Source organism: Panthera uncia, assembly GCF_023721935.1.
Source record: "Panthera uncia isolate 11264 chromosome B3 unlocalized genomic scaffold, Puncia_PCG_1.0 HiC_scaffold_1, whole genome shotgun sequence".
NCBI lineage: Eukaryota > Metazoa > Chordata > Mammalia > Carnivora > Felidae > Panthera > Panthera uncia.
In genome coordinates this window covers 108085571-108099365 of record NW_026057582.1, presented here as the reverse complement: position 1 = coordinate 108099365, position 13795 = coordinate 108085571, and the positions used below count along the sequence as shown (strand labels likewise).

Sequence of the window (13795 nt, the reverse complement as noted above, 5' to 3'; positions counted from 1 at the left end):
GTTTTAAGGTGGGACCGACGTTAACCTGGAATGACTGAACTAAGTGGGGACAATCCTGCAATTCCATAAGCTGATGTGACTCAGCAGGGGATACTACCACCCTGTGTCTGAGGTCAAGGAGGCAGAAGCAACAGCAGGTGTCCGGAGACAGCCTATGCTCACAGGTTAGCAGACAGGGAGCTTGGAAAGTCCATACACAGATTGATTACATCCCCCGCTTCGTGCCTGATTTGCTTCAGATTACAGGGAATCCCTGTTGCTGGGGAGTGATGGACCGTTACGAAGCTAAGCCTCCTTGAAGGGAAACCTGAAGGCACATTATCGCTCAGGGACTCTGAGCAAAAGGTCTCCCTCTTCTCCATGAGCTCCCGGCGCTACAACAGATCCCTGTGTGCCCGGACTGCACAGTGGAACCACAACGTTGGTTCTGACGCCCACGACCATGTGTGTTTCACTCCTCCGCTGTCACAGGACTTTCGGAACATTATAAAGGTCCCAGTGCTGGCATGGTTTCTTTTTTTGAACCATCGCTTACTATCTCACCAAGCAGGACTTTCCCTTTTAGCCTGCAGTATATCTGCCATGCCGTAATCTGCAGACGCACTAATATGATGGAATTGATGGGCTCCCTTTACCATCAGCGTTGCAGGACTTTTTTTGAAAGAGTATCGTTATAGGCAAAAAGGTAGAGTTCGCTGGTTAGAATGAGAACCAGTGAAGGCAAAGGAAACTCTCCTGCCCTCAAAGGGCGTTAACTAAATCTGCTTTTATGTGCATCAAACAATACACCTATAGCAAGTACTGTATGCATCAGTGTTAGGTTTTTTCAGTACAGGATGTAGGCTTAGTATCCATCAGAGGCAATCTGCTGTTACTTACTCAGATAAACGTGGTGCCTATGGAGACATCAGAGGACAGGGCTACAGGTGTTCAGGAAGGCTACAAACACATTTTGTCCATTGAGCTAACCGTTTGGTTTTTGCAAACTGTAGTAATTGAGTGAGGCAACTCCGGGGCATTTGCCGTGAAGAATTCTATTTATTACTAAAGAACAAATTATTAATATTGGATGAGTGTTTCAACAGTGTGACTAATGTTTAAAATCATTATTTTTTTTCCCAGACTTTTTCTGTGAGCTTCCAAAAGTAATGATGTTTGTAGTGACTATAAATCAAGCTTTGGAAGTCCAAAAAATAAAGACGGCCTTCCTTTGAGGAAAAAAAATGCAGTTTTCTGGCCACAAGGTATTGGTATAGTTTATAGTCAGTCCCCTGTCTCTTCTGCAAAAGGTACTGTTAAGTAAACCGGGTTTTCTAAGTAGTTGTTCTAAATTTTCAGGCTTCTAAACTTGGCAATAGAATTTTATTTAAAGGCCCTAGGTATTAACTTTTTAAAAAAATGAGTGCTTTAATTTAAAACACACTGGGGAAAGCTGCAATGTAGTCCTGTGTGTGATTTTTTAAATTTCTTAATATTTTTATTTTATTTTTGAGAGAGAGAGATGGAGGGTGAGCTCGGGGTGGGGGGGCAGAGAGACAGGGAGACACAGAATCCAAAGCAGGGTCCAGGGTCCAAGCTGTCAGCACAGAGCCTGATGCGGGGCTCGAACCCATGAACAGTGAGATCATGACCTAAGCCGAAGTCAGATGCTTAACGGACTGAGCCACCCAGGAGCCCCTGGTTTTTTAGGTTAAAACATGTAGTCTAACCATTGATTAAAGTTGCATCTTTTCCTGGGCCCATGATGAGTTTGTGAACCATGAAGAAAATGAGACTAGAAGATGCCCGACCAGGTCAGATCAACAATAACTACAGTGGTTGCTGATGTGATTATTGTTAAACTGTAATGAACAATTTGGATTTATCTCTTTGTTGTAAACTCTTATAGCTGAATTGCTTAAGTACAATTTATAGAATTTCAGTGCAGTTAATTTCTAATGGAAAATCTGAAACTTACATTGTAGATTTAAAAGGTACTGTACAGGGGCACCTGGGTGGCTCAGTCAGTTGAGCATCTGACTTTGGTTCAGGTCATGATCTCATGGCTCGTGGGTTCAAGCCCCACATCGGGCTCTGTGCTGACAGCTCGGAGCCTGGAGCCTGTTTCAGATTCTGTGTCTCCCTTTCTCTCTGCCCCTCCCCTGCTCAAGCCCTGTCTCTTTCTCTTTCTCAAAACTAAACATTAAAAAAAAATTTTTAAAGGTACTGTGCAACCATTATATTTGTAAATTATTTAGCACATTTTTGTCACCTAGAATAGCGTGCCATACTACTCGAGGGGGCTATCTTGCAAGTAATACCAAGTTCCAGGGTTTGCTTCTTAGTATTGAACTACATTTACAGTTCTGTCCTAGACATGTCGCACCAGTCGAATCCATTCGTGTGTCTTTTTGTTCAAGTGCTCTGTACCACTGGTGAGTGTGCCTTGGTTTCCTTACCTGCTGCCACAGAAAGTTCTTTTACATCCTGATGGCTATTGCCAAGGCTACACGAAAGAAAAGCTATATTTGTATGCAACCCTAACCCTTTGATGGCTAACCTAGGTTCCTGCTTGCTGCGCCTTGTTCCATCTGTGTTCTTATGCTAATAAAGTATGTTTGGTGTTCTCCTTGTAAAACAACAACAAACGAGTCACATGTTGTCACTTCTGCCACATTCTGTTCATCAGAAACCAGTCACTAAGTCCAGCACTTTTTAAGGAAGGAGTGCAAAGGATTTGTGAACATATTTTAAAACCATCAGTTCTGCCCTGACGCACGATCTGTATGGACTTATGCGAAGGTATCCTTAGAACAGATTTCTAGAACTCAACGACTGGATCAAGTGATATATGCACTTTGAATCTTGGTAATTCCCGTTTGTGGCAGAAACCGTTCATCGTCCTCCAATAGCCATCGTCTCTCTTTCTCCATTTAGCACTGGACCTCCTGACTTTTAGCTGGCACAGCTCGAGAATGTACCTCCCAACCTTGCTGCTACATGGAGATGTGCGACGAAGTCCTGCCCAGTGAGAGGTATTGTGTGAAACTTCGGGTCGTGCTCTTAAATTAAAGGAAGCATTGGCATACTTCCTTCCCTGTGCAGATCGTGGGGTGACACGTAGAAAGAACCCATCCCTGGATCCCCTCATGGAGCCGCCCTTCTTCGCAGGACTTCCTACCAGCCTAGAATTTTGTATGAGAGAGAAATGGAGTTACACTGCCCGCCTGCATGTCCCATCTCTGCCACTTGTCTGTGGTGACATGTACCTGAGTGCCCGCTAAGCGCCAGGCTCTGTGCGTGGTGCTGGCAATCCCTCGAGAAACTGCTGTATCCAGAGCTCACCTGTGGAGGGCCAAGAGGGACAATAAGCCAGGCTGGGCTGCAGTCCCCTCACCTGGAGAGTGGGGACAACTCCCAGGGCCATTGCAAAGACTGAATGAAGTTACATGAGCATCGGATTGTGACCACAGCACCTGGAGGCAGCAAAGCCTCGGTACAGGCAGCTGTTATAATGAAGAAAAGCTATATAGGTGCCTGGGTGGCTCAGTCGGTTAAGCCTCTGACTCTTGATCTTGGCTCAGGTCATGATCTCACAGTTCGTGAGTTCAAGCCCCAGGTCGGGGTTCAAGCCCCACGTTGTGCTGATGGCCATGGCTCAGAGCCTGGTTGGGATTCTGTCTCTCTTTTTCTCTGCCTCTCCCCCGCTTATGTGTTTTCTTTCTCTCAAAATAAATAAACAAACTTTAAAAAATAATTAAGAAAAGCTATAAAAGAAAGCCTCCAGCACCCCCCCCCCCATTTCCTCTCTGTGCCCTTTTGTCCCCTCACTGGTAACTTACATAGACTTTAATACCCATCTCCCTGGGGTAGGGGGGGAGGGGGAACCTGCTTTCATAAAAGATCTCATAAATTCTTTCTCACCGAGATAAGAATGACTGGTATTGTTTAATGCACTTCTCCTGCTACACGTACACTCTAGTGGGGGACATACTGTGCTTGACTAGACCACAGACGTGAAAAGTCTAACTATGAAATTTCGGGCACCAGTGAAGCTAGGTGGGGGCGCTTGGCCCACTAGGAGGGGCTTCGCTGATGCTGTCGAAATTGTAATTTTTAGGGAGCCGGCCCTGACCTCCTCTCCCCTCTCTTCTTTAATATCTTCTTCCCTCTCTTTACCTTTTTTTTTTTTTTTTAAGGTTTATTAATTTTTCCAGAAGCAGAGTGCGAGCAGGGGAGGGGCAGAGAGAGAGGGAGGGAGACACAGAATCGGAAGCAGGCTCCAGGCTCCGAGCTGGCAGCACAGAGCCCAACACGGGGCTCGAACCCACGAACCGTGAGATCACGACCTGAGCCGAAGTCGGACGCTCAACCGACGGAGCCACCCAAGCGCCCCGCTCTTCCCTCTCTTGTCTCTTCAGCTCCCTCTGTGTCTCTTCCTTGCCTAAACGGCCATCTGAGTCTCTGATGATTCAATGTGATTACGTTTCCACAGGCAGGTGTGTGTCCTGTTTAGTCACATTAAAAATAAATCACTTAGCCCCACACAGTCAATGCATCAATCTGTTGCTCTCCTCTGCTCTCCAGGAACGGGTTGCTCAAAAAGCAAATGACTCGTGGGTCACGTGAGTGGGGAAGGCCGAGGTGGAGTGACAGCGCCCTTCTAGTTCGCCCACCAGCTTCCTGCCCGAGCAGACAGGGAATCCGTCATGCCCGCGACTGTGCCCATCTCAGAGTGCACGCTGTGTTCTTGCGGCCCGTGACGGTGAGCTGTGGAAGAAATACGGCTTGCGGAGGTGGGTGAGGCTCGGATTTACTGATGCTTCCTATGTGCCAGGCCCAGTACTTTCTTTTTCGTCTCTTCCCTTCTTTCTTTTTTTTTAATTTTTTTTTTAAATTTTTTTAACGTTTATTTATTTTTGAGACAGAGAGAGACAGAGCATGAATGGGGGAGGATCAGAGAGAGAGGAAGACACAGAATGTGAAACAGGCTCCAGGCTCTGAGCAGTCAGCACAGAGCCTGACGCGGGGCTTGAACTCACGGACCGTGAGATCATGACCTGAGCGAAGTCGGACGCTTAACCGACTGAGCCACCCAGGCGCCCCTCTTCCCTTCTTTCACGGGGGAATCAGGATTCTGGTCGCGGGAGTCTGGGCACGTTGGTCTTTCAGGGCCTCGTTTCTTGAAACCAGAAACATTACATCTTTCTCTAATCATTCCTTCTGCTATGACGGAAGAGTCTGGGGGTTAGGCAGACCTAGCTCGCCACTGTGGGCACGTGGCTTAGCCTGTTTCTTCAGCTCTAAAATAGGGCCAGAAATCAGGATCGAACCAGATAATATATTTAAGGCACCTTATAAATAGGCAGCTAAAAAAGGGTGGTGTGTAATTCCTCCTTCATAACACAGGTGACATACTTCACCGTCTTAGAGGTTTGGTCATTTTTACAGGTTGGGGTGGCAGTGTTCCAGGAGGGGAGTGGGTGTGGGTGTGGGTGGGTGTTTCTCGATGAAAACAGTGTGGGGGAGAGAGACCAGAGTCTTTGTAGAAATCTCAGCACTTTAGAAAACCAGACCGCAGCCTCTATCAAACGCTGCCGGGGGGCGTATCAAAGACCGTCCTCCCAAAAGTCTTGCTCGTTGTGGCCTCCTTCCACGTCCCATGTGGGCTGGTCTGTGATTTGCTCTAACCAATAAAATGTGGCAGAAGTGACGCGGAGGCAGTTCTGGGCCTAAGCCTTAAGAAGCCCTGGAAGGTCCCAATTTTGTGCTTTGGGGAGATCTGGAACCAATATGTAAGAAATTTAGTCTCTCTGGGCTGGAGAGACCATATAGAAAGAACACGTGGAGAAGGAGAAACCCTAAGAATATATGGAGAGAGGGAGAGACAGACGGACAGTGGGAGAAAGGCCCAGCCACTCCCGTGTGCCACGGAGCCCAGCCCTCCAGCCACGGCTCTGAGGCACCAGCCATGTGAGTGACCCAACCCAGATACTCTAGCCCAGTCCAGCCCCCACATGACTGCGGTCCCAGCCGACATCGTGTGCAACAGAACTGCCGAGCAGATCCCAATCACCCCACAGTCTCACGAGAGACAATAAAACGGTTGTCTTAAGCCATTAAATTCTGTGTATTATATACAGCAATAGATAAAGAAGCAGTTAGCGGGATCTTGGAGTTATCGCTATGTGACAAACCACGGACACTCATTATGAGAGGTACACAGGCACCGCCCTTGGGATCTTGGTTTGGGCAAGGAGGTTGCACACAGGCAAGCATGAAGATTTGAGACTGTTATTAATCCACACTCAAGGGTGTGCTTAGAAGCGGGATGCACGGACTGTTGATGATGGCGTTGGGAGGGTGAGGCAGGAATACTTCCTAGAGAAAAGGAGTTTTGAGCTGGGTTTGAAGGAAAGAGCAGATGACATGAGAAGATGTCTCAGAGAATGAAGGGTAAGGCATTGATAGCAGCATGGTGGGGAAATTAGGACCCTGGGGAGGAGGAGCTGAGAAACTTAAAGTCTGGTGTTAGCTGGGTATAAAAAGAAGGGGGCTGGGGAGCCTGGGTGGCTCAGTTGGTTAAGCGTCCCACTTCGGCTCTGGTCATGATCTCGTGGTCTGTGAGTTGGAGCCCCGAGTTGGGCTCTGTGCTGACAGCTCGGAGCCTGGAGCCTGCTTCGGATTCTGTGTGTCCCTCTCTCTCTGCCCCTCCCCTGTTCATGCTCTTTCTGTCTCTCTATCTCTCTCTCAAAAATAAATAAAAATTAAAAAAAAAATAAGGGGGGCGGAAAGGGGATCTTGCCAAGGTAGGCCTGTGGGAGCCTCAGAAAAAGCTGGTTATTTCATGAGCTTTACTTTCTCCATCCCATTTGGTAAAAATATAACTTGTGAATGGCAGCATCCTTCGCTGCAGAATTGCACATGCTCGAGCTTGCCACTGCAGTCTCTTGGGGACTCTTCAGCACCCCCTGGAGGAGGCTCAGGGGGTGCACAGGTCTCCTCCCAGGATGGCATGTGGGGGCGGGAAGTGAAGCTGAGGGAGGCGGCTCTGTGTGGCTGAAGAGGAGGGGAAGACTTAAATCTGTGGAAGCAGCAGCCACCAGAGCAAACTGGTTGGTAATTAACAGGTTAATTAACAGGTAATTAACAGTTAATGGCTCGCTTCAGGGCTAACGTGAGGCTGGAGCCAGGGCAGGAAATGACTTTAAAATCCCTTCCTTCCCCTCCGTGTTTGGTCGGGTTTTGACCTCTCCTACCTGGGAAGATCTGGGTCATGTTTGCCTCCCCGGCTCCGGGAGTCAGGGCCAGAAGGTGATGGCTAGCCCCAAGAAACGTCAGCTCCTAAGAAAATGAGCGATTCTGCCCTTCCCTTGAGGAAACAGGGGCCCAAGTGCAAGTTGTAGGGAGAGGGGCACGTGGTCCTTGCTCTAGGCACGGAAGGGCTGACAGGGTCAGGGGCCAGGCGGCTTACCCCGCCACGTCTTTCCAAATTGTAGGGTGGCACCTGAACTTGTGGGTCCACCCAGCTTACTCCATTGATAAATTCAGTATTCACTGTGATTAATTTTTATAGGCATGGAGTGAATCGGTTAGGAGCCTGCTTAGCTGTGAGGAATACAGCGCCCAACGAACTGTGCCCTAAATGATAAAGACATTCCCCCAATCCACAAAGAACTACTGAGAGGTGACCCCATGCCAGGCACTGTTGTAGGAGCTGGGGAGAGAGCAGAGAAAAGCGAACTTCCTGTTCCAGAGCAAGAAGGTAGCTCCTGTGAGGGCAGGGGCTTGACTTTGCCTTGAATACCCCGGGCACCTTTCTCCTCCAGTCCCCCCTTGTATTGGCTTCTGCCTCGTGGTCAACAGGTGGCTTGGGATGTCCAGGAATCTCAGTGGAGACAGCAGGAGACAGAGGTGACCAGCCATTCCTGTTCTCTCTACCAGAAGGACACAAGCTTTCCCGGAACCCCCAGCAGATTCTTACTTACCATCATCACTGGGGAGACCCTGGGGCAGCGTGCGGCTACCTCAGATTTTTCATGACTAGTTAATCTGGTTGTCATTTATCACCTGGGGTTGCCCAGAACAAAGTCGGGGTTTAGTCTGCAAAAGAAAAGGGGGAAGGAACATTGGGGTCAGGCTGTCTTGTTCCCCCCGTGGCTCTTGGGGGTCGGCAGCCACCCACAAGGTAAACACTCTGTGGTCAAATCTTAAGTAAATAGAGAAACAAGTTAAAAGTGGCATTAGATACAATCCCAGATGAAGCAAAAAGGCTTTACTCATTTACTGCTGTTTACTGAGCTCTTTGGCGAGCGCTCTTCAGGACGTGTGAAGGGGGATGAAAGGCTCCAGCCTCAGGGAATGTTCAGACCAGCTGGAGATGACAGGCACATGAAACAGCCTATGCCCCTGAGAGAATAAAAAGGCTTTGGTGGGATCTCAATGTACAGATATCGAACAGAGGTCCAGGTAAAGGCCATCATCGCATGAGGCACCCTCATGGCCCTCCCTGCCCACACCCCTCCTGGAGAACACATTCTGCTCACAGCTCTTAACGGGTAGTCCTGTGACACGCAGGCCCCTCCCCACCCCCAGCAGGCCCCTCCCCACCCCACGCAGGCCCCTCCCCATCCCACACAGGCCCCTCCCACCGCTGCCCACGGCTGTGGGGACCACACATGGGCCTTGAGTCAAAGGCAGCGGATCCCCTGGCTGGCGGCAAGGAGGCGAGCCCAGCCACTCAGATACTTTCTCTCTCTCTCTCTCTCTCTCTCTCTCTCTCTCTCATCTAAAGTAAGGGACACAGAGACAACAGCCCCTGTGCAAGAGGTCCTGATACCAGATGGGGCCTGAAGGGAGCAGAGAGCTGAGGCCTCTCACTCCTGACTTGGGTCCATCCTCTCTGGTTCCATCCTGACCATCAACTTCCCTTTTACTAGGGCTGGTTTGAGCGGGTTTTGTGTCTCGCCTTGAATGCCATTGGTGTGGGAAGGCTTTGCCTCCACCCTTTACCCTTCACCCCTCACCCTTTCACCCACCTCTTACCTGCTTCCCAATCTATCCCCCGCCTCCACCTTGCTCCGGGTTCTCTTCCCCCAACTGGTCTCCCTGCATTGGCTCTCCTGCCTCCATTTCATTTCCACATGTGGACAGCGATCTTTCTAACTTGACCCTGGCATGCCCTTGCTCTAAATCTTTGAGTGGCTCCTCACGGCTCGGCCTTGCGGACCCAGCTCCACCACTGCGCTCCTGCTCTGCCAGCTCCCCCCCCAACCCTCCACCACCCTGAGATACACAGTCCCACGGGGAAACCTGTGCACGTACTTGGACCTGTATGCATGAATATCCACTTCCCTCCACCCCCGTTTCCCACTCCTCCTTCAGGACCAAGGCCTGGGTTCATCTCACCCCACCCTGACCTTGGTTCCCTCCTCTGGCCATCACAGCACTTTATGAGGACCTCCCCTGGTATCTGCTTCATTGTATTGGGACCACACTTGCTGTCCTTGTCACCTGGCACAAGGCAGGCATTCAACAAATGCTTCTAGAATGAATGAATGAATGAATGAATGAGTGATTTTCAAATGGTGAGCCAGCAGGCCTCAGATGATTCGACAGGGTTTTGTTGGGGGAAGAGGGCACGAGGAGGGGGTTTTCCTTCCTGGGAGATTAGCCTCAGTCTAGCCTGGGTGGACAGCCAGGTTCTTTTTTGTTTGTTTGTTTATTTATTTATTTTTGAGAGGGAGAGAGAGAGAGAGCACAAGTGAGGGAGGGGCAGAGAGAGGGAGAGAGGATCCCAAGCAGGCTTTGCATTGTCAGCACAGAGCCCAACGCAAGGCTCGAACTCACGAACTGTGAGATTAGGGCCCAGGCTGAAATCAAGAGTCGGACACGTAACTGACTGAGGCACCCAGGCGCCCCTTGCCAGGTTCTTTTTGAGGCCCTCTTGCCTCCTAAAGCCCACCCCATCTCCCTGCTCATCTGGGGACATGGGGACAGGCTATTTGAAACCGGCCTTCTTGTCCTCAACACTGAATTGAAACCCCCAGGAGAATTTTGCTGTGTTCGTCTTCTGGAGAAGAGGAGCACAGAGCCGAAGGGCAGAGGCTGCAAAGTGTGGCTCAGATTTGATAAACAGGCTGGAGGTTTCAGAAGCAATCAGGGGAGAAAAGAACATACATTATTCCTGGAATTCACAATGAACCGCTAATGAGCTAGAGGAGCTATGATCTGATCTTGTCCTGCCTCCTACAGCCCAGGACTGCTGGGTGTGGGACGGGACGCAGGGAGGGGCGCTGTCTGCCGCACCAGCATCCACACGGCCTGGCCAGGGCACCCCCCAGGACGGGAGGGGTGGGGCGGTGGTGTTTGCTGACCCCTGGGGGCCTGGTGGCCCTCCCTGGGATGGGAGGGTGTTTATTAGCCCTCCAAAGGTGGCGGGTCATAAAGGACCTAAAGACAAGGACTACAGGTGCTTCCTGACAGCAGTGCCGGAAGAGTGTCCTCCCTAGAACCCAACAGGGCTGGCACCCTGTCCTTGGACCCCTAGCCTCCAGAACTGCAAGAAATAAATCATGTGGTTTATAAGCCCCCAGTCCGTGCTGTTTTGTTACAGCAGCTCAAACAACCAACAGTTATTGAAATGTACTACATGCAGAAGACTGTTTTAAGCAGCTCTCACACATTACCTCATTTAATCCTTACCATTGTCTTATCTAATAGGTACCATTATTATTCTTGTGCCCATTTTACAGATGAGGAAACCGAGAGCAGAGACCTTGACCCTTCTGTCCACTGTTGAACTCCAGCACCCAGAATGGTAGGAATTCAACATACTTGTCTGTTTAACGGCACCATGATGTGCTCTAATGGGGAGCTCAGGGGCCAACAACCTCCCGGATGATGGCCCAGTGGGACCTGGGAAACGGACTGAGGCTCTGATGCCATTCAAGAGGTCTGCCCCTGCCTCCTGCCCTCTTTTCGTCCACGCTTATTTTTCAAGGCCACTTACATGCAGCACTTTCACAAAGAGGGAAATCAGATTTAGGTTTGGCTCCCGAGTAGATTATAATTACAATTTAAATCAGGGATGACCTATGCAGAAAAACCATGGCAAAGTAACAAAAATCACAAAGAGAAGCAAACAATGTGCTGTAATAATTTTCTCATTCGTTCGTTCATTCATTCATTCATTCATTCATTCATTTGTTCACTCACTCAAGGAGCATTCAGTGGGTTCAGCCCTGGGATACAGAGATGAGAGTGACTTAGGTCCCGCTTCCAGTGGGAGGAGGCAGTGAAGGGTAGCAAAGGCCTGGGGCCAGCAGCTGAGGAGAGCGGGCTCCAGGCCAGAGGCCTGTCCCCCACATCTCTCTTCTCTCTGCTCTGAGGGGACCTTTCCCCAGAGCTGGTCCAGCCTAGAGTGCAGCCTAAAGGGTTCTGGTCTGCCGAGAAAAGCAAGTCAGTGGACCTTGTCCCAGGCCTTGGGGCTAGCTGACCCCTTTCTGTGTCCCTCTGTCCTCCCCCCTCCCTCTGTGATAGCTGGCAGAGGGCTCCAGGCTCCTGGCCTGGCTGCACACTCATGCACCTGCTCACTCACGCGGAGCCATCTACAGACAGCCCGGCCTCTTCCCCCAACTGCCCACGCAGCTCTGCGGGGTGATTGATGGGGCTGCTCTCGCTCTGGGTCCCAGAGAGCTCCTTTTGAATAATAACTTGGCAAAATTACTCTCTTTTTTTTGCTCTCCCTATTTCTGATTCATTTGTTCTTCCTAAGTCATTCATCTTTTTTGAGTCAGAGGAAGAATGAGGAAGAGGAGGAGGAGGAGTCACAGGGGCGAGGGGCCAGGAGCCCTGCCTCCTCCTGTCACCGACTGCACCAGAGACAACGGCACCTCTCCCGCTAGGATGTCTCTATTACAACTGACCTCTGCCCGTGGGAGAAAAGCCAGTGTGGGAGGTAAGGGAGGTGGGGGAGGGAGGGGCCTTTCTGGACTGCTGAAGCCCCACCTTGAAGGCAGCCGCCTGCTCTATTCACATGCAAGGTCTCCTGACACGCTTGCGGGAATGTGGGGGTTTTCTCACCCTCAAAGGGGAGCAGCAAGGAAGGTAGGAAGGAGAGATGGGGGTTCAAGTGGGTCCTGTCAGCTCACCAACACCTTCACTGGTCACCTGCCATGTGCCAAGCGCCAGAAAGACAGACAAACAGATTCTATTCCTGCCCCCAAGGGGTTCGCGGGCTAGTACACAGGTAAGCACAACACCTGCCGTACATGGTCTAGTGGAAGTAAGTCCCGTGCAAGCATATGGAGGAGACTATTTATTTTGTGACAAGAGGGACCGGCAAGGCAGTCTTCACAGATGGGCGGGTGATGAGCTCTTCTGAAGCCTCAGTCTACAGGTGGGGGAGGATGCTCCAATGGGGGGGGAGGAAATAGCTTCTTTCTTTTACCAAAAAATGTGCCCTTTGCTCCTCTGCCACACAGAAACTCACTGCCTATTTCTCTTTATTTTGTTTTCTCCAGCAGGCTGCACGCACACAACTGGGATGGTTCGAGTATGGCCCCAAATGTCCGCGGGCACGATCAGGGAGCCTGTTTGGGGCCATTTGCCGCGTGGCTACGGTTGGGAGGCTGGAAGTTTCCTTGAGAGTCAAGTCTCCTTCCAGCCATCTCTGCCATGCAGCTTGAGTATTTTTCCCCCTGGGAAGGATTTCCCCGTAAAATAAATGTCTCGTCTGAATTAATCTTATTTTGCAAAGGAGGGAGTCGTCATATTGTAAAGACAGATCATAAAAAGATGCATCAATCTGTCAGGAAGGCTGGTTACTATGAGTATTTGTTTAGCAGAAACAGTGTGCCCCATCCCCACCCCACACATCTGGCCCGAGAGGCTGGGCTATTGCTGGGCCCAGCCCCATGCGGGCAACTTCTCCTGAGTGCCCCAGGCCTCTGCAGTCTTTGCGGACCAGCCCCAGGCCCGGAAGGGGCCTGGTTAGGGTGCCCAGGTTGGCATATTGTGGCAGCCTAACTTTTCAGAAGAGGCCTGGAGCGCCCCCCACTGGAGGGGCCAGTCCCACTGCCCAGACATGTCCCAGACACTCTCATTCGGGAGCTAATGGTCTTTGGGATCTTAACGATACTCCAGACAATCTCTCCATTTTGTTTACACTTGGAAAAAAAAAAAAAAAAAAGATTATATAGGCCTTAACCTCAGGTCATAGATTAAAAAGTAAACCGGTTAGGGGCACTTGGGTGGCTCTGTTGGTTAAGCATCCGACTTCAGTTCAGGTCATGATCTCACAGTGAGTTCAAGCCCCGCTCTGCTGTCAGCACAGAGCCCTCTTCAGATCCTATGTCCCCCTCTCTCTGCCCCTCCTTCACTTGCATTCTGTCTCTGTCTCTCAAAAATAAACATAGAAAAAACGTTTTTTAAAAAGTAGCACAACCACACAAGCAATTCCTGAGGAGCATGATGTAAAATTTATATACCATAATATAAAACGTACACGGATAATACATGAAATACAAAAGAGAAAAAGGCAAAAGTCCTCCTTCGCCTCCTCTACAGCTGACCACTGTGAATGTTTGCTGTGTCTCCTAACTCTTTTGACGCATTTCTACTGATGTATCCCCTGCTCCCCACGCATACACAGGGTATTTTGGGTTACATGAAGTTGTTCTTTTTTCTTTTACTTAATATTCTTTTATAAAAAATAAAAGAATAGGGGCGCCTGGGTGGCTCAGTCGGTTAAGCGGCCGACTTCGGCTCAGGTCATGATCTCGCGGTCCGTGAGTTCGAGCCCCGCATCGGGCTC

General features: G+C 50.0%; 1 pseudogene; it reads left to right on the top strand.

The window, feature by feature from the left end:
- Positions 1-30: 30 nt before the first annotated feature.
- On the top strand, positions 31-1170 carry LOC125910397 (suppressor of cytokine signaling 5-like; annotated as a pseudogene).
- Positions 1171-13795: the final 12625 nt, after the last annotated feature.